The 20,534-nt window shown below is 43.6% G+C and overlaps 1 long non-coding RNA gene across 3 annotated transcripts in view; it reads left to right on the top strand.

Moving 5' to 3' along the window:
* The window catches only part of LOC310765765, a 37,060-nt gene that overhangs the window by 7,990 nt on the left and 8,536 nt on the right, over positions 1-20,534 (top strand). For all 3 annotated transcript variants that reach the window (XR_014549785.1, XR_014549786.1, XR_014549787.1), the window contains exon 2: positions 20,207-20,343. This is a non-coding gene — a long non-coding RNA (uncharacterized lncRNA). The remainder of the gene's footprint in view (positions 1-20,206; positions 20,344-20,534) is intronic.

The following is a 20,534-nucleotide window of genomic DNA, read 5'->3' as shown; positions in this document are numbered from 1 at the left end:
AATATTTGTTAACAGTGGAGAGGAAAAAGAGGAGGGTGGGGCAACATAAACCCCAAAATGAGGGAGGAGTTTCAGTTTCAAAACGACTCAGTAGCGATTAATAAACATGCAAAAGAAAAGAAAAGATATGTAAAAGACATTTTCTAGCTCCCCCCTCTCTGTCAAATAGTACATTCTGCCTGAACCAGGCAGTGATGCTGCTGTAGCTTTGTGTTACCTAGCAACAACTTGTGCTTACTTATTTAGTAAGTTTTCAGGAAAGTAATCATTATGCAGTCGCTTGAATAGCAATAAGGAAATAACAAACACACCTCAGCAGCTTTAGTGCACTAAGGATGTATCTGTTCAGTCTCTTACTAGCTTGCTCCTTCAAATATGGGCTTGTTGAAATGGTCGGCAAATCTGATCAATTTAACTGCAGTGATGACTCTGCCCTTGTTTTGTTTGCCAAATCAAGGTAACTGATGATGGTTTTCTAGTCAAAGTCGATGTACTTGCTTATAGAGCTGGTATACTGGGGGGCAGATACAGGAGTCGGTCATTTGCGACTCTGGACTTCATGGTTTTCTGGGGAATTTAAATTTATAATGCGTACTTCTTCACTTACATCGCAATGTGGTAAGCCAGCCTTGCTGCATTTGGGGGTCTTTCTGATTATTCTGCTTAGTGCCCAATCCTGCCCTGATAGCATATATATTTCTAATGAAGGATGTAAGAAGGCAGTAATTTCTGTTCTGATCAGTATTCATCACAATCAGTGCTGCTTCCATTCTGCTGCAGCTTGGTCTCTGTCAAATTATTTGTTTTGCTATCCATGGTAAGTTTTTATATGAGACCTTTCGGTGAAAGCTAGGTGAACGCAGGTGGTGCTGTGGTCTAAACCACTGAGCATAGGGCTTGCCGATCGGAAGGTCAGAGGTTCGAATCCCCACGACGGGGTGAACTCCTGTTGTTTGGTTCTAGCTCCTGCCAACCTAGCAGTTCAAAAGCACGTCAAAGTGCAAGTAGATAAATAGGTACTGCTCCGGCAGGAAGGTAAACGGTGTTTCCGTGCGCTGCTCTGGTTTCGTCAGAAGCATGTTAGTCATGCTGGCCATATGACCCGGAAAAACTGTCTGTGGACAAATGTTGGCTCCCTCAACCAGTAAAGCGAGATGAGCACCGCAACCCCAGAGTCGTTCATGACTGGACTACACTGTCAGGGGTCCTTTACCTTTAGATAAGAAAAGTTGTTGCTGTTATTATCATTAGTTTTAAATTTCAAAATTAACATGAAACAACATATACTTGTAAAGTATTTGCTTCATTAGAGTATGCAATACATATATTGCAATGTGGTGCTATGGAAGGGCAAGAGAAGCTGTGTTTTCCTCCTTTGAAAGTTAGATGTCTGAATAATAGACAAGTTTTGGAAAATTGTGAGGTGTTTGCAGACAATAGGCAAACGTCAAGCCAGAGGTGCATACAACCATACCTCGGGTTGAATGTGCTTCAAGTTGAGGGCTTTCGGGTTGCACTCCGCAGCAACCTGGAAGTAACAGAGTGCGTTACTTCCGGGTTTCGCCGCTCGCGCATGTGCAGCCGCTCAAAATGATGTTACGTGCATGCGCGGAAGCGGCAAAATGCGACCTGCACACACGCAGACGCACCGTCACGTCTTATGTTCTGTTCAGGATGCGAACGGGGCTCCAGAACGGATCCCGTTCGCATCCTGAGGTACCACTGTATGTGGTTCAGCCAGCTCCAATTCCAAACAGAATTCCAGTTCACTGGCATTTGACATCCCATCATGTTGAGCTTGGGACTATGCAGGTTGCATAAAGGCATACTTTAAAACTGCAGTGAAGCTACAAAACAAAAAGTGTACGGCTCGTACCACGCTTCAGCTGTGCATTTCATGCTATAGCTCCCCCCCAAAAAACCCTGATTTAGTTATTCAAAATGAAATAGTGGAGGCAGTTAATCCTGAACCCACCAGGGATCCTGAACAAAATGGCAGCACAAGGGAGATGCAACAATGTGGGAATATCTGTTGCCATGCCAACCTTTGAATTTAAAGCTACAGCAGAACAGATACTATTGTTATGTTATATATTATACAGGGTTTCTCCAACAGTAACATAATAAAGGCAATGCCTTCCCCCGCATGTTAATCTTTAGAATAGCACACTCTTGCCATAAACAAGAAAGACGTCTCTTAATACCAGAATCCTGTAGGAATATAATGGTTTGTACATTTGGAAACTGATTGCATTTAGCTTACTGGGGCATGTTACCATCTGTCAGGAGAACCTAACACACAGGGCTGTTGTAAGGAGAAATGGCAAGAACCATAGAACATTTTTTTTGTGTGGACCAGAGTGCAGAGCTTCAGATAATGTCCTGCTGGATCAGGCCAGTGGCCTGTCTAGTCCAGCATTCTGTGGTCACAGCAGCCAACCAGATGCCCATGGGAAGCTCAAAAGCAGGACCTGAGCACAACAGCGCTCCCTTGACTCAGGGCTGTCTTAAGCATATGTGGTGCCAGGGTGCAAAGATCCGCCTAGCGCTCCCTGCCAGGTTGCCCAGTCCCAGGTGTATGGGAGGGTGGCGCCGGCCGGCCGCCTCAGCATCTCGCTGGCTCGGTCACCCCCAAACTCATGGCACAGAGCTGCCCACAGCAGAAGAGCCCGCCATGGTGCTCTGACTGACGGGTGGGCTCTTCCCCAGACTCAACTCTTGGGCCTGGACTCTCAGCCTGGTGCCCCTGAGACCCCGGCGCCGGGGTGCCCTGCACCCCTAGCACCTATAAATAAGATGGCCTTGCCTTATGATTCCCAGCAACTTGAATCCTGCCATTGATACAGGAGGTAATATAGCCATTGTAACTAGTAGCCGTTGATAGGATAATGCTGGATTTACACACGAAAGACCCAGATTCATATTTCTGCTCACCTGATAGCCTTGGAAAAGCAGATGCCTCTCAGTCAAAGCTGGCTTAAAAGGCTGTTGTGAAGAGGAATGAAAATATATATGTAAAGCATTTTGCTCGCTGGAAGTGCTATAGAAATGATAAATCACAAACAAGCACCTTAAAGCTTTAGAATACAGTTCTGCATGCCGGCAAATACCTTTCCGCAATGTATTCTGAGCCATGCACTTTCAGCAAGCTACCTATCAAACTGCAACCCTCAGCTCCTTCAAAATAGAAGTCTCATTTTTTATTTTGATTGAGGGATTTAATCACAATGCTGGGTAATGAGGGTAGATATGATGCTTCCTGGTGACAGCCATGAATAGGAAAACTGACTGCATGAATGCTAAGAGTGCAGAAAAATGTGCTCATAAATGTTGCTGGCAGGTATTCAGCTGCAGCTTCAACCATGTACCAGGGAACCTGGGGCATTTGTCACTGGCGAGTTTTACTGATGATTTTCCAGATACTTGCTTTCAGATCTGCTTGCAAATGAATGATGGGCCAAGCCACACATCATAAAACACGCATCCTAAACACAGACACAAACATGCACTGCATGCATGTCTTGACTTGAGAAAGACTACACACACACACACACACACACACACACACTACCTAGGAGTCATACAATAGCAAAGTGCATTAATTAAGAGTGTGGATTTTGACAACACAGCTGGGTAAGAGTAAGCTCTACCTTACTCAGCAAAAATGCATGCACATTTTACACCAGGCACTAGGTTGGAGGGGGAGAATTTTAGTGATATTCTTTCAAGTTTGCTTGATACCTACTGACATGGCACTCAGCAGAAGGCAGTGCAACAGGTCATTTGGAGTTTCCCAAGCCACACACAGTCCTTCTGCTGGCCACACATCTCATTGGCTGTGCTTCACGCCCACCTTGAGTGCTCATGCCTGGCTGGAATGTGTCCTAGAACTCTGCCCATGGCTTGTCTAGATGGAAGACAGAAAGGGATGTGTCTGAGTGCATGCAGAGCCCAGCCTGCTGTCGCTGTCTGTCTCGGGAGACAATAGGGGCTTGTGCCTTAGCGGGTGAGGTCAAACTGTTGGAAGGTCACAGCACCTGCTAATTGTCATGTAACCTCCAAGTAAACAAATCTGAATGAATGCTCAATAAAAACCGGATATAGTCTGAGTGCCATGTAAGCTTTGTGCAAGCAAATCAGGATGAACGCTAAATAAACAAGTTGTCTGGGGAGCCCAAAGAATGTTGCGTATAGTGTTCAGAGCATGCTTGCTATTTGTAATCCTTGAGTGTAGGAGTTCATACGAATTTGTGTATCCAACATTTATTCAGTAGGAAATAGTAGAATGTCACATGGCTGGTAAATTATGAGAAACGATACACTAACTGGGAGCATCAAAGGCTGAAACTAGCTGCGACAGCTGTGAAAGTTTAACTCACACTGTTGCTTTTAGTTCAAAGCTGTGAGAATATCTACAGTAGACCTTCTTTCCCCCCAGGAATACACAAGGAATGTTACAGCCAGGGATGTATAGCTCATGTGGATATGAGTAATCCACCAATCAGCACTGTCCTCATAGTGCAATGCTATATAAGCAGAAGTCAGGGAGTATTTGTGTCCAGTACCCAGAGCATTCCTGAAAAATTCCAAATGTGCCCTGGGCACCTGATGGCCTCTTACAGCCTGACTTGCAAGCTGGTTAAGCTTGAGTCTTTGACTCCGATCAGGAACCATTCAGTTGCCTTCCACACTCTCTTTTAGCAATGAAACAACATTGTTTTCGAGTATAGCTGGAGACCTCCTGAGTCAAGTGGCCCTGAAACCAATCCATAATAATTTCAGTTACATTTCATGATGGATTATTATGAATGATGAAGGAAGGTCTCACTCACTCATTAATTTTCAACTTGTTTTGGTCTGCTGGGAAACAGATGTGTCAATGGTAAAGGACACACTTGAATCATTTTCTATTTCAGTGGCAATGTTATAGGAAAAGAACAACAGCTTCTGAAATTATAATATGTGTCATGTCAGATATTATCCAAATTTTGCTACTTGGACTCCTGCAGCTTCAGTCCAGTGCCTGCAGTATTTGGAGATGGCTCATTTTTAATCTTTCAGTAAAATTAACTGTGTGCCATGGCTGAATAAGTTAGATTCTCAGCTGTGACACTTCTACTCTCCAAATTCATTTAGGATGTCTGCAGTTATGTTCTGGTTGCAATACATGAAGCAAATAACTTCACTGTTTTAGTTGCAAACTGGTGGTTTGGTTTTTTTAATTGCATACTCCTTAGAGAACAGTACTGGATACAATTTTGTGGTGTTTTATATAGTGCATGCTATATTTTCTTATATCCTGATTTTCAGGTTGGTTAAGCTGGATTGGAGGCCATTTAATACAGCTTTATTATCATGAGCCTAGATAAATGTGTTGTGGTGCTGATTATGATAAACATATATTAAAGTCAGAGTACATTAAGTTTGTATTAATCCAGGACACAGTATGAAGGACCAAGTGGGAAGGAACAGAAAATACAGAGACTGCTGCCCATTCCCCCATCATAGAGATACTTCTGAATTGCCACAGATTCATATAGAAATTCTCTGGCATATTATTGTACCAGCACATGACAAGTGAAGATAAAAATAAGTCATAAGACTATAAGGAGGTCCCTTCTGGAACAGATAAAAAATCCATCAAGTTGAGCCTTCTGTCTACAACACTGATGAATCAGATGCTTCTGAGATTGTATGATGAATAGGGACGTACATTCAGGAGAAATGCATCCTTTTTAAAATGTAGTCACTGTTGCCCACCTTGAAATCTTGCTGGCTTTGAAGGTGGAGGTACCTTAGATTCTTCATGAGTAGGGAAGTAACCTCAAACCCAATGGTCTCTGGATTTAACCTCCCCTTACAAAAGTATGAAGGGACGCGGGTGGCGCTGTGGGTTAAACCACAGAGCCTAGGACTTGCCAATCAGAAGGTTGATGGTTCGAATCCCCATGATGGGGTGAGCTCCCGTTGCTCGGTCCCTGCTCCTGCTAACCTAGCAGTTCGAAAGCACATCAAAGTGCAAGTAGATAAATAGGTACCGCTCCAGCGGGAAGGTAAATGGTGTTTCCGTGCGCTGCTCTGGTTCACCAGAAGCGGCTTAGTCATGCTGGCCACATGACCTGGAAGCTGTACGCTGGCTCCCTCAGCCAATAAAGCGAGATGAGCGCCGCAACCCCAGAGTCAGTCACGACTGGACCTAATGGTCAGGGGTCCCTTTACCCTTTACCTACAAAAGTATAACACAGAGTGAAACTGGTTAGAAACATCAGTAAGACAAGTCTGAAGCAATGCACCAAGTCAGTCAACTTCAGGCGTCTGATTTTCAGTTATATTGTGTAAAGGCTTCAGATAACGAAATAGGGAAATTAATAAGTTTCCCTGGAAATAAAAGATCCAAGGCTTGTATAACTTTAAGTGAGCTTTCAGCACTAATTTAATGGACAGCATCCTTCTCACATGCAGTATGATGCGGAGCCACAGGCAGGAATCTCAAGACGGTTGAAGACAAAGCATGTCCCAAACTTGCCGATCTTATGTTGATTCCTAGAAAGGGTGGGCAGTGGATGCGCAAAGCACTCAGCATTCAATCAGAGAGGATCTTGGAAAATTGCTTAATCTAGTTCATAAGCAGTAAGCACTACTTAGCACTGTTCAGGAATGGAGTGAGCCAGCAATGCCCTCTTGTAGGACCCTTTTGTGATTGGGTGGACTGGAGATGTTACCTGTCTGGATGTAAATATGTGGTACCCCGAGCGAGGTGGCACTATTAAATCTCACTTTCTCTACTTTTTATGTGCTAGACCTTACCAAAAGATAAACAGAATTGTGATCCACTAAATCAGCAGCTATGCATGTCCATTAGAACAAATTTGCTGGTTGTTCAACGAGGCTTACCTATCCATAGCGCATAATAAGGACCCCATGTGCACATAGTCTTTGGGTACACAGCCATCTATTTTTCCTCCCATTGGACACAGGAGGTCTATAGATTTTGGATAACCATACAAATCAGAAGTCACACTCTCTGTCACCAGAGCTCATACATAAATACAGGCACAAACACATATATTCTAGAGGGGCAGGATCTTTTCTTCCCACCTCATAGCCAGGATTTGTGATTTATAATTGTAGGGAGAAAACTGAAGCGGAGACTGTGATGTGTGGGATTTTAATTATACAGAACCCAGAAGTTTATAAGAGATACGCATGGCATATATAGAACGTTGAGAACACTTAACTTTGTAGTGGAGAAATCTAGCTCAAGTGGTGACATTTTAGGCTTTTGTGTTATTATCAACAAAGAAATAGGTGACCTTCACTGCTTCTTTTGTTCTCTCCATATTACTTTGCACATGCTGCTATTTTAATAGGTCTCTTTACATCATCCTCAGCACCATGAGTCAGAGAGCCTTCTCACCCCCACACGATGCATTGCACGGAGTATTGTTGAACTTCTCGAAAGCTAGTGATATTTACAAAATGGACCATTCCTCACCAATTCCCTAGATATCTTCTGGGAAATCAAATCTCTTCCTAATAACAACCTGCTTATTATTATTTTCTTTGGTGTATTGTGATACACACACTGCTGAAATGATAAATGTGCTTGGCATATAGTGAAGACTGACTTCTACTTTGGCTGTTCACAGACTCTATCCATTCAAAATACCCAAAATTAAAGTTGATATTTTATATTGGTTGAAAATAGATGTTTCCCGCCTTCCATTAAATATTCCCATAATGTTAATGGAGGCTGCTGTAAAATAAAAAACAAAACAAAGCAACACAAAACCCTATGCCATTCTTCTCGATACTTCTTTGACTCATTTAAGTTTTCTTTTCTCAGTCATTTATTTTTCTACAGGCTCCTCTGGCATACTGTGCTTTCTTTTATTGGCTTGTGACCTGTTCTTATCTGAATAATGTGGGCCAACACTTTAGGGTTCATATGAGTTTGTCTATGGAAGATGCTACCTTAGGGTGAGGATTGGGACCCCTTGTATCTTCACAGTTATGGTAACTAATTCTGTAATGTCACTTGGTTGTCATAAGTAAGCTGAATCTCTAGAAATGCAAGGAGTGGGACAACCACTGGTGATTTATGAATGCTTCTCTAATTGCAAGACAGAAACTTGAAATTCAAATTTTTTCTTTAAATCCTATCTTATTGGAGCAGGCCTAGCATCAGTACAGGCACTCTGGGGCAGCTACTAAGGGTCCCATGCCTGAATAGGGCCTTTGCCTTGTGGCTGCCATTTTGTTTTCTCCACAGTGCCCCTGATGTTGCATTGGCCCAGTGTGTATTGTAAGGAAAACAAAGTGATTCCTCTAGGTTACTTCTGAGGAACATTCCTGCTCCTTATAGTATGAAATCACCCCTCACATATTTGCCACACAAGAATATAAATCCTTCACTGGGAATCTTAAGGTGTGCAGCCATATGGAAGGAAGCCCACATATAATACTTTGCTGGACTGAAATGAAACAGTTTCAGCTACGGCTGGAGGAAGAAGTGACTGAGCAGGGCTTTAGGACCTAGCCGCCTCCTCCTCCTCCTCCTCCTCCTCCTCCTCCTCCTCCTCCTCCTTCTTCTTCTGATACTTCCCATTTCAGCTATGGAGGACGTCTGGTCCATCTTGTTTTTGGACTGCTGTTCTGATCTTCCCTGAGCACTGGCCATGCTGCCTAGGGCTGATGGAATTTGAGAATACATTAATATCTGGAGGGCTACAGGTTCTCCACCCCTCTTCTATATAATCTCAAGCTTTAAGTCAGTTCTTCCACTTATACAGTGTTAAGTAGGCATACCTGCAATTCTAAACCTAGCTGCTCAGGGCACCTTCAGAAGGCAGCTTCTAGCTTTGGTTTGGGTGCTTGCATGACGCCAACTTAGCAGGCACTTTCAAACTGTGGGCATCTTGTTTACTCGACACTTTATGACTTTTTCAGCTACGTAGACTGCCCAGTCCCATGCTGGCAGTGGCCCATGGTATGGAAAAGCCGAGGCAGATGGGAGAGCAACAGGGAACAGAGGCCTGGGACAAGTAAACAGCAGGAGCTGGATGTGTACTTTCAAAATAGCTGTCTGGCTGTACCCTGAGTCTCTATAGAGAGAAAGTGTGTGGGGGGGATACTTTAATAGAAGCAAATAACGCAGCAGGCATGAAGATAAATGGTGTGAATTAGCATACTCTGCTCAGAGAAGTCCACCACATTAACATATCCCCGTTTCACTTGCAAATGAAAAATGACATCAAATTACATTCATTTTCTCTCTGCACTTTGTGCTAAGAAGATACTGCTTGCTGGGATGGAATGGGCAGAATCAGTAGTGCGATTTCAAAGTTAGCCCCAATTCTCTTCAAAGCTATGGAGAACTTCAAGCTTCTGAATGCTTAGGCACCACGTTGTAGTGAAAATAAATACCATCCCACTGACTCTTTCAACAGTTGTCTCCCCTATTGTTCATTACCATAAGCTGATGCTGGGGCAGAAACAATTGCTATCATTTTAAATCCCCCTTTCTACGTTGTGCTTGCATATAAACTGAAATAAAAGAAAATAATGTTTGTTACACTAGGGAACTTTTTTTTATCCCCCCTCCCCAACATTTATGTTTGAAACCTATTATTATTTGTGTTGTATGAGGTGAGTGGGAAGCAGATAATTAAAAAGAAGTCGACCTCCGTTAGAAAAACATCTTAATAGCTGTCTCTCATGATTAATTCATTGAAACTGGACTCAGGATGAGTAATAGACAATGTCACTTCTTTATCTCTTTCCTCTCACAAGCTGCTGTCTTCTAAGTGAAGGCAGAAAGAAGTCACTCTCTCTCTCTCTTTTTATTCTGACAGATGTGGATTCACGTTTTTTTGTGGGGGGTGCGCGGAATGGATAAGAAGCCACCTGCTTGCTTAAGCAAACGGTTGTTTTCCTATAGTACATTTAAATTCAGCAAAATGTAGGCAGGGAAAAAGGTAAGTTACTAAGTTATTATGGAATCTGTGAGAAGGGCAGGGCTTTTGTTTCAGCTGGAACTCACTGGAACTCTGTTCCGGCACCTCTCAGGTGGGCGCCATTGTTGTTATAAGAAAACAAGGGAGGAGTTCATTGTCAGTTCCAGCATCTCTTTTTCTAGAAAAATAGCACTGGAGAAGGGCACCATGAGAGGAAAACTAACTTTGGTTCCTTCTAGCACAAGCCCTTAAATTATCAGTTTCTGACTTCTCTTTCTGACAGCAATACATTGCTAGCGCTTAGAGAGCCAGGAAGAACCTTGGCATAGTGAGAGCTGATGTATCTCTGGCCGTTATTCTTTAGGGAGTACAGTGTCATTAAGACAAGGCCGTGTGTATTTTACCTTGGCTGTGTTCAGAGAATACATAATTCTGTATTTGAATAACACAATATTCAGGACACCAAAAAGATTGCCATGCTAATGGTCAAATGCATGTTTACCAGTTAACATTTTATTTATACATCATGAGTGGTTATTGTGTAACGAAGCCTTGGCTATTCCTCAGAAGTGTAACCAGCATTGCAAATATAATATATGGTACTGTAATTGGCATAAAAAGGGCTTGCACTTTGAGTTTTAGCATGGTTCCATTAGATGTGGACACTTCCTTAACTGCTAAGCCATCTCATCCACGCTTGCAAGTGGCTAGAAGGGTGTTTAAATATTACACCAGCTTTCACGTCTAAGTACCGGCTGCTTTAAAGACTTTTCATTTATAACCAGCCTATTTACATGACCAGTCCCAATAAAAGTAGTGAGGAATGTACTCACAGGAGTAAAGATTACTCATCTGAATACGGACATATTGCTAAAGAACTAAATTTATAATTCTGGGGTAGCCAATGTAATGCCCTCCAAATGTTGTTGACTACAACTCCCATCAGCTCCAGCAAGCATGGCTGATGGTCAAGGATGATAGGAGTTGTAGTCCAGAAATATCTGGTGGGTTCTACATTGGCTACCCTTGGCAAAGTTAATCCTCACTGTATCTGCTTCTAGGGCTCCTGCAAGGAGATAGAGGCTGCCATCAAATACACACTTACAGTACTTGGAAGTGACTCCCATGGAGCTCAGTTGGACCTACTGCAGAGCAGAGATGCAGAGGTCAAGCTGTAATGTGAATTTATCTAATCCCACTTTAAAGCTGTCTACACTGGACAACCATTGCCACTTCTTGTGGAAGAAAAATGCGTTGATCAGCTAGGCACTATGTGCAAAGAAATGCTTCCTCTTGTTGGTCCTGAATTTTCTACCCTTCAGCTTCCTTGGATGAAGTTCTAGCATGATGAAAGATGAATAAAAACTCATCTCTGTTTGTTTTCATACTATGCATCATTCTATGCATACCTCTATCATGCCTCACCCTTTTTCTGAACTAAATGATCAGCATCCTGATCATTTTGATTGTCTTCTTCTGCACCTCTGCAATATCCTTTTTCGAGGAGGAACTGCATTTCAATCCAGTTTAACATGGGTCAGGACTTTCCCCGCTCTACCAGACATGCTTTTATGTATTTGTATCTAGATGTAGGTTGCCACCTTATATGGCATCCAATCATTAATCTACCTAGCTCAGCCCTAGACTTTCCTAACCTGGTGCTCTCCAGATGTTTTGGCCTACGATTTCCAACACCCCTAATTATTGACCGTGTTGGCTTGTGCAGATGACAGCTGGAGACCAACAACATTTGGAGGTCCCTTGGTTGTGGATCAGCAGCTGATCTCCAGGGTTTCCTACCAAAGTCATTTCCAGCTCTATTTGAAGTTTCCAGGGCTTGCATCTTGGACTTCTGCATGCAAAACATGTTCTCTGCCACTGAGCTCTTCCCATGTGTGAACTGCATTATTAGCCAAGCATACTTCTGCAAATAATTCAATGAGCTTGAAGACATCCATCCCTTCCTACTGTGAACTAGTGAGGTTAGCAACCTTTCAGGTTAGAGTCTTTACTTGCTGGTGCTGGGTTAGTGATCCCTCGAGGAAAGAATCAGCTCAGTGAGATAATATGAGCAGGCCAAGGAGGCCTCTGCCTCCTAGCAGAATTGCCGGATCACAGTAATTACTGTGGCAGAATTTACCCTTCTATGCAAACTTTAAAGGCCCTGGAGCCAATCCAGAGCACTATAAAATAATAATGGTGCAGTTTTCTCCCTCCATAGGGTCAGCCTCCATGGATGCTTTGTAATGCAGCATCACTTTTAACTCAACCACCTAGGCCTTAGGCTACCTAGTAAAATCAAATGCAAACAACCTTTTATTGCTGTTTCCAAATTACTGTAGACGTTTAACTTGATGCTGCTGAGTGAATTCCAGTCACAGTAAGTAGTTTTAGCATTCCATATAACAACCGGTGGGCTTCTTAGCATTCTACTAAGGAAAGGAAACAAGTGCAGTATTCCACGTTGGGAAAACGGTCTAACCGGGATTGCAAGCTGTGGGCTACTGTTCTGATAATACTCCACAGTATCTATATGCGGGCCCCCATATTTGCATGCAGAATTGCTCCTGGGGATAAGGACAGCAGCATTTTTAGTTTGCCATGTCCAAGACAATTTGTGACCTACAGTGGAACGGAGCTGTGCCTGGTAGGGTGAGGGAAGGGGAGAGAAACTGGGCAAGATTGCAAACTGCAACTGTCTGCTGGACTTGGAGAGTCTTGTTCCTCTTGCCAGTGGTAGATATTGGGCTTTACAGCGGTGCCCTGTGCAATGCCAAAATCTAGTGCTCCCTGCCTCTTGCCTTCCATTGTTCGCTATTGCTGCAGCGCCCCCTGTGGCGCCCTTTTGGCTCAGCGCCCAGTGCAGGCAAACCGGTTGCACTCCCATAAATCCGCCTCTGCTCTGGCTGGCTTTATGCAGTAAGATAGACTTAGAAGGGGGGCGGGGGCAGACCTAGAGGAAGACTACTTCCCTCTTCGTCTTTTTTATGCAGCTCATTGTTGTCAGAGCACAATGGGCAGGAGTAGTAGCAGCAAATGTGGTGTAGTAGTGAGGGTGTCAGACTAGGACCTGGGAGACCAGGGTTCAAATCCCCACTCAGCCATGTCCCAGGAAGTGGTGGGCTCACCTTCTCTGGAAGCATTTAAGCAGATGCTGGATAGCCTTCTCTCAGGTATGTTGCTGCCTCCTGCATTGCAGAACCTGCATTCAGCAGATCACAGTAGAAAAGGGGTAGGCAACATGGGGCCCTTCAGATATTGTTAAACTACATCTCCCATGAGGCTCACCAAAGGTGAGGTGTGATGGGAGTTGTAGTCCAGCAACATTGGAGGGGGCACTACATTGGCTACCGTAGACTAGGTGCTCTCCAAGGTCTCTTCCAGCTCTCTGATTTAATGAAACTTGACTATTCGATAGCTAGGCTGTGAGGATAAAAGAGTGCAAACCATCCAGCCATTTTTGAGAGTATATGAGTGGAACTATGTACTATGTTCCAGGTGAAGAAACGGCATACATTTACATAATAGCATTTCAGTCGTTTGACTCTATTTTCCACCCCATTGCATCATGGACTTTTGTTTGTTGCTTTTATCCACTGTAGCTCAAATTCTTTACAAAGCTGTCCCCCGTGATGTCCAGCCATGTGCACTAAGCCCCGGCTTAGCCTTCCGTCTTGTGAACACATTCTTGCATTATTTATATACTTTGCAATGCAAATGGGAGAGCTGCCTAAGCACGTGAAAACCCATCCGCTCCAAATCTGCCTTTCGTCACCTTTCTTTGCTCATTCCTATTGGGAGGCAGTAAACCTGGCCGCTTAAATAACTGCAGAGAGTTGCTCTTCTCTTCTCTTTTCCGCGTTATGTATTTCCTCATTGGACAGATGCTGATGGCAGGAACACAGTTCTGCCAGTACAGTATGATGGGTCACAAGGCAGTAGTTGGCCGTTGATTTATGGAGTCCTTTCTCAGATGGCAGAAAGAATAAGTACGGTGGGTAAAGTCACAAAGCTTTTAAGTCTTTGCTGCTGGTAGCATTTGTTGCAAGAAGTGTGTGTGTGTGTGTGTGTGTGTGTAGACATGTGTACCTGGCAACTGGAGGAATTACATGTCTCAGAAAAAATATCTGCATGAGGTCATTTCCCTTCAGAATGACAATTATCTAGGACAGGGATAGAGAATCTGTAGCTCACTGGATGTTGCTGGACTAAAACACCAAGGGTCACTAACCTTGGATTTGCAGGCTGGGGCTGATGGGAGTTGGAGTCCAACAACGTCTGGATGGCCACCCCTTGCTTGGGATGTTTGAAAAGAGCTTTTCATAAGCTTTTAGGAGGAGAAGTATCCACTCATTTATGTGGGGCATGTGGTCCATGGCTTAGGAAAGGAAACAGAACCAGGACATGGTCAAGAAGTAGTAGCTGATAAGCTCCTCTTGCTAGGTGGTCTGGGAATAGACTGTACCTGGAAGGGAGCCAGCATGGTATAGTGGTTAGAGTGTTGGACTAGGACATTAGAGAGCAGGGTTCGAATCCCACTCAGCCATGAAGCTCATCGGGGAACCTTGGACCAGTCACCAACTTGCAGCCCAACCTACTTCCTGCCCGGAAACCTATGTCCCCACTGTGAAAGGACGTGTGGATCCAGAATTGGCCTCCGCAGTCACCAACGGACACACCATTAAGACTGTGCTCATGGAAGACAATCTGACTGGGCTATGAGTGATTGCCAAAGAAGAAGAAGAAGAATGTGGAGAGAGGGAGAACCTTGTATTCCACCCTGAGTTCTTGGAGGAAAAGTGGGATATTTTGTTAATTTCTTTGGGATTCTTTGTGGGAAGTGATTGATAAAGGACATTATTAATAATAATTTCATATCAATGTCATAATAAAATAAAATATGGCAATGTTGCCTTTGGTCACCACTGGGGAAAGGAGCCCAATCTGTTATTCTGGAGGTTAATGTAGGCAGCAGGTTTCTTGAACACAATAAAAGGGTAATGTATAAATGAGCCTCAAATAGCCAAACAGAATAATTTGCATTTTAACATTGAGTTTTGGGGGAGGAAAGACCTTGGCCAAGGTTGGGATGAAATCCCTTCCCCTCATGAAACTGTCGTCCCATTGCAAAAACAGGGTCCCATTTTCTGCTGCTTTCCTGGGTGAAATAACGTTTTGGAAGGGGGTTGCTGCTTATATTGAGCCTTGCCAGGAAGTATGACCCACAGGAAACTGTGGAGACAGCTGTGAGCTGCCCCTTGGTTCCCATACTTCCCATAATGCCTTGGGAGTGTCGCGGTAATGTGGCATCACTCCCAAGGCATTCCTGCAAGTGTGGCAGGTGAGAATTTGTCCAGAGAAAGACTTACATTGCTGTGAGTGGTGTGTTGTTGTTGTTTTTTAAAGTTTAAACAGCAAGAAAAAATGTTAAACATTTGTCCCTGACCATTGCCATATTCCAAGGCTATTCAGAATTAAGCTGGTTCAGTTCAGCATTTCAGAGTTTTGAATTCAAATAAATTTGACCTTCAACCAAACTGGGCATTTAATTACTTAATTAATTATCCTGCCCTTCCTCCCAAAGGAGCCCACGACTACAAGCACACTCATAATAAAACTATTTTTAAAAGAAATGCCCCCCCCAAAAAAGCATTCTAAAAACAGTATTACTTAAAAACATTCTCTCATCTAGTGATCTCTAGGTTACCAGGAACAGTGTATTTCAGCTATGAAATGCCTGGGTGAACAGGAATATTTTCAAATTCCTCCAGAAAGTCACTAATGAGAAAAACAGATGCATGTTAGCAGGGAGAGCATGTACACTTTCCTAAGAAATATAAAAGCAGAGTCATACGTAAAAGTATTGTCAACAGACTTTATTCTGGAGTATTATGAGAAGATCACATACCTTCAGAATGCAGTATGAGCAAAAAGTTACATGGCTGCATTCCTGTTAGGTTCATTTGTTCATCGGAGTAAGCCCCCCCCCCTCTTTTACACCAATGAAAAATACATTATGTCCCCACCCCCCACCCCATAGAGATCTCCAGTCTAGCTGCTAATGTTTAGCAATTCCAATGCTAATGCTCCAATGCTTAGAGAGCTCCAGTTTGCCTAATAAATAGTATGTGACTAAGGGCACTTGTTGATTGAGCATTCTTCTTGATATGTTTGCACAAAGTTTGCAGGGAGGCTAGATGTTGGCGGTTCATTGGGCATGTGTCCTGATTTGTTTGCGGATAGGTTCTAGGACATAGCTTCAAGCGGTTGTAATTTCACCTTTCCCAATCACTTCCCTAACTGCAAACCGTCCAATTTGGAGGTGGTGGGGATGGCTCTGCTGCACAAGAGTGCCAAATCAGCTTTATTTGTGCAACCTAAATTTGCTGGTATTTGATTGAATCTCACCTGAAGTCCCACCAGTCTAGAAGTGCCCCGTGACTTTGTAAGAATAATAATCCTCCTTGTCTAAGGTTACCAGAAGTCCCCATTTCCCGGGGAAGGTCCCCAGATTTACAAATCAGTCCCCTGACAAAATCCTATCATTCCTACTGAAGTTGAAAAGTGTCCCTGGATTCATTGAAAAATATCTAGTAACCTTATCCTTGTCAGAAATGCCTGGAAGTTCTAAGTATGCATCATATCTTAGTAACAAACAAATTCATAGAGGACAGGCCTTTCTGGTCAAATGATGCTAGGTGACGACGACAAACAATTGGGGAGGCTCTGCTTCTGAGTTTTGCGAAGGCACTTGGCTGCAGTGGCGTAGCGTGGAGGGTGCAGGGGGGGCCGGCCGCACCGGGCGCAACATTTGGGGGTTAGGGTTAGGGGGCGCAAATCCACGGGTTAGGGGTGCAAATTACTTGCCTTGCCCCGGGTTCTGACAACCCACGCTACGCCACTGCTTGGCTGGCAAGGAAACAGAATACTGAACTAACTGCACCTTTGGCCCAATCCATTAGGGTCCTGTTTAGGTTATTAATCCAGGATTGGGGAACCTGTGGTCCTCCAGATGTTGTTTGACTCCATCTCCCATCATCCCTGATCACTGGACATTCTGGCTGAGGGTGATGAGAGTTGGAGTCTGACCACACCTCAAAGGCTTTAGGGCTCCCCATCTATGTTACAATGAAACATTATGAAAAATGTTTTGGAGTAAACTCTGGAGTAAATCTGAGTACCTGCAGTTCAGCTTACAGTGTTAAACTGCAACCTATCATATACCCCATGCTACTGATTACACCCCAAAGAGCAGAAATGTGAATGCTAAGTTAGTTTTTCAAAAGACTCGACTTTCACAACCGTCTCAGGATAATATTAATCTGTACAGAGAAAAGAGATGAAAATGAAACCCGCCTGGAGGGAACAACACATCTTCAGCCATTATTGCCAAATCAATTCCTACTGTTGCTTAATCATGAGTAATCAGAAACCAAATACTTCAGCAATCTCTTCACAAGCGTGGAAAAATCGGAGAGCTTGAAATGAAAAAAAGCTGATGACAAACACTCACTGAAGGAAGCTGCTGTTAATAAATGGGAAGAGGCGGGAGGACGTCAACAACGGGGAGAAGGAATGTGATTCAATAGCACACCCAAGGGGCAGAACCAAATTGACTCACAAAGTATTATGAAGATCCAGCAAGGGGCAAAAATTTTCATCAGAAGCAATTGTAGACGGTGCTGCATGAATGGGAGAATTAGACTTGGAGATATACAGAGTAGAAGAATCAAAGCTGCATCTTTGATTCCTTGCACATCTTTCTGCAGAAAAGGCAAGGCAGCTAAGCTCCAGTGCATGCAGTTGGATGAGTATGCAGATGAGAACTGTTTCACACCAATTAGTCATATCTCCCAGCCCACAATAAGGTCTGAGGCAGGAGGGAGGAGGAAGCGCTCAGACAGTCTATGGAGGGGTGACACTTGCTGCTGTGATGTGAGCACAGCAGAGACGGTGACAGCAATGGCTTGTGCTAATCTGCACCCTGATAGGCCTGCACAGCTATCAACCACAGCAAACTTCAAGCATACAGTACAACTACCAAGATGGAACAAGGTGAAAGGTTAAAGTTATTGTGACTTTTTTTTTGTATTGGATCAGATTGTTATTACATGTGTGATCTTTGCTGTCTTACTTTGTTGTTTCTTCAGCTTGTAAACTGCCTTGTGTATAGTAATACAGAAAGGCGGTATACAAATGAAAAGCAAAATGAAAAATGAAAGGAATGAAAAATTCGAGTCTGTGGCTCTGTGCATAGGCTTCGTCGAGATTTCACTGGCTGTTACATGAGACCCTGGCGTCTTGGATGATTAGATTAGAAGAAAACATGAGGCTATCAGAATAATGAAATGTTAAGGAATGCAGAGAAGACAATAGTCACTGCCCCTAAAAAATAAAAAGTGGAATCACTTTTATTGAACAGTTTTGGAAAAGAAGCACTGGGATGTGTCAGGCTGTACATCAGGACTCTGCACAGTTCCTCCTAATCTGGACCTCTGATCTAGGGCCTTGGATCAGTTTGGGGGACACCCAACTGGAATCCAGCCCCAAAATGAAGGAAGGCACTTGTAAAGAAGCACCCTGCAGCTGGCAGGATTGAATACTCTGCACACCAGCTGGTGAGGAGAGGATGTTTCAGTCCTGCTGAGATGTGCTTCCACAGCAGACTCCCTGCAGGGTAAGGGGCTGGGGCTGCCTGTCTCCTCCTCTTCCTACCCCTTGCGTGACAGCTCTAGATTGTGCTGAGCAGCCAGACCTAGGGCAAAACAAGGATCTTTTCAACTGATTTGGGCAAAGCATAGAGGTCCTGAAATTGGCCCTGTTTGGGCTTTGGCGATAACTTAGGTGAATAATTTCTGAAGAAGCAAGAATTCTTGCTACACTTGTTCCCCAGATATATTAATCCAAAGCCAGCATCTTACATAGGTTCACCTATGTAAGTAATGGGATTGATATAAAAGATGGGAAAGTCCATCCTGCTGATGAAAAGCATCCTTTCTCATGCTCTCTCTGCTTGCTGTTCCTCCAGCTCTGCTTCACATGCGTCCATGCAGCTGAAGGCCACAGGATGCTGGCCCACAGCCCTGGATGGGTAACTTTGAACTTTATTCCAAAATGCTAATAAGCTGGGGAACTTAGAAATTCTGTTTCACCAACTCGATCGGCTGGAGGAAGTTAGAAGGAGGCCAAATCATCAATTAGCATAGGAAGTAACAAACGCTGAGTGCTTTGTCAAGGCAACTGCGATGCTATTCTTATGCCAGCTTCAAACTATATTTTCTATTGATGTATTACATTGCTTTGCATTTTTTCATATTCACAGCCAAGTGGCTATTTAAAGCTCTGTGCCAGACCAATAAATAAACAAGTAACCAAGAGCTGAACGGCATGCAACGTTAGTTACATGCAAGCCATGAATATTTTGAAGTTGTGAGAACTCAATCCAGGACATGCCCTTTTTAGCATGCACTGGGGGTCATGCTAAATATCATCACCTCTTTACTGCTTTTTGCCCCTTAAAAGTGTTGTTTGCTACAAACAGCACACAGGGAGGTGTGTGTGGACTACTGGCCCATCTAGGTCTGTACTGTCTACACCCCAGGGTTTCAGAGTGGAATCACCAGTAATTCTGCACATTCTCCAATCATTATGCAGTGTTTACATAACATTTCCATCAAACAGGTGTAAGCCTCTCATTCCATAGGCCCAGCATGATTTTCTTTATTGAGGAAACTTCATGGGTGCCATCGATTGTCTTGATTTTGCATGCCAGACATTGCAATACCTTAACACCGAAATGCACATTGTCCCTAGTGGCACGAATTCCTCAAAATACAAAGTTCTTCTGGAATATACACTGACTGGGGTCGATAGGACCTGGGGTCTTCTCAATATCTGGAGGACAGCAATTTGCGGAAAGCTGGTATGTATAAAGTAAAATGAAGCAGACACCTCTTTTCACCTAGGTTGCAGTAGCCTGGGCTGGTAATAGTAAATATTCTGAATCTTGGAAATGCATTTTGAATTTCTAAGGGCAAAGTGGTAATTGGCATGCTGAAGGGAGATGTAGAAATAATTGCTTGATAATGCCTGAAAAGACATTCTCTGTATAGAGCAGTTGCAGAGTGACAGCGGAAGGTCTCTAAGCATCACTGCTGAGTGCATTCCAAGAACAATCGGCCATTATTTAAAAAAAGCATGCTCTCAGGGCTGGCTCAGCTCTCAAATCAAGCATTTCAAATGTTTTCCAGCTTCTCCACAGCCTTGCTCTGTGGCACTGCTACCAGATGCACCCCCCAAGCATGGCACAGCTAAGAAGAGCCCCGCTGAATCAGGCCAGCCCATCCAGGAACCAGTTTCACACAGCGGCTAGCAAGGGAGCCTTAAGGTGAGCTCTGTGTCATGGAGAAAATTCCAGAAGTGTTCAGCATCCCTCACCTTCCCCTCTTTTGTATTCCAACAGTCTCATTTCTCCCTGACACTTTATTTATTTATTTAGGGTTTGGGTTTTTTATATATATATTAAAAAAGAGGATTGAGTTGATAGGTCATTTGCTCCTTCACACACACACACACACA

Source organism: Podarcis filfolensis, assembly GCF_964270895.1.
Source record: "Podarcis filfolensis genome assembly, chromosome: 6".
Taxonomy (NCBI): domain Eukaryota; kingdom Metazoa; phylum Chordata; class Lepidosauria; order Squamata; family Lacertidae; genus Podarcis; species Podarcis filfolensis.
Note: the sequence above shows the minus strand (reverse complement) of the source record. Positions and strands in the feature narration are given on the sequence as shown.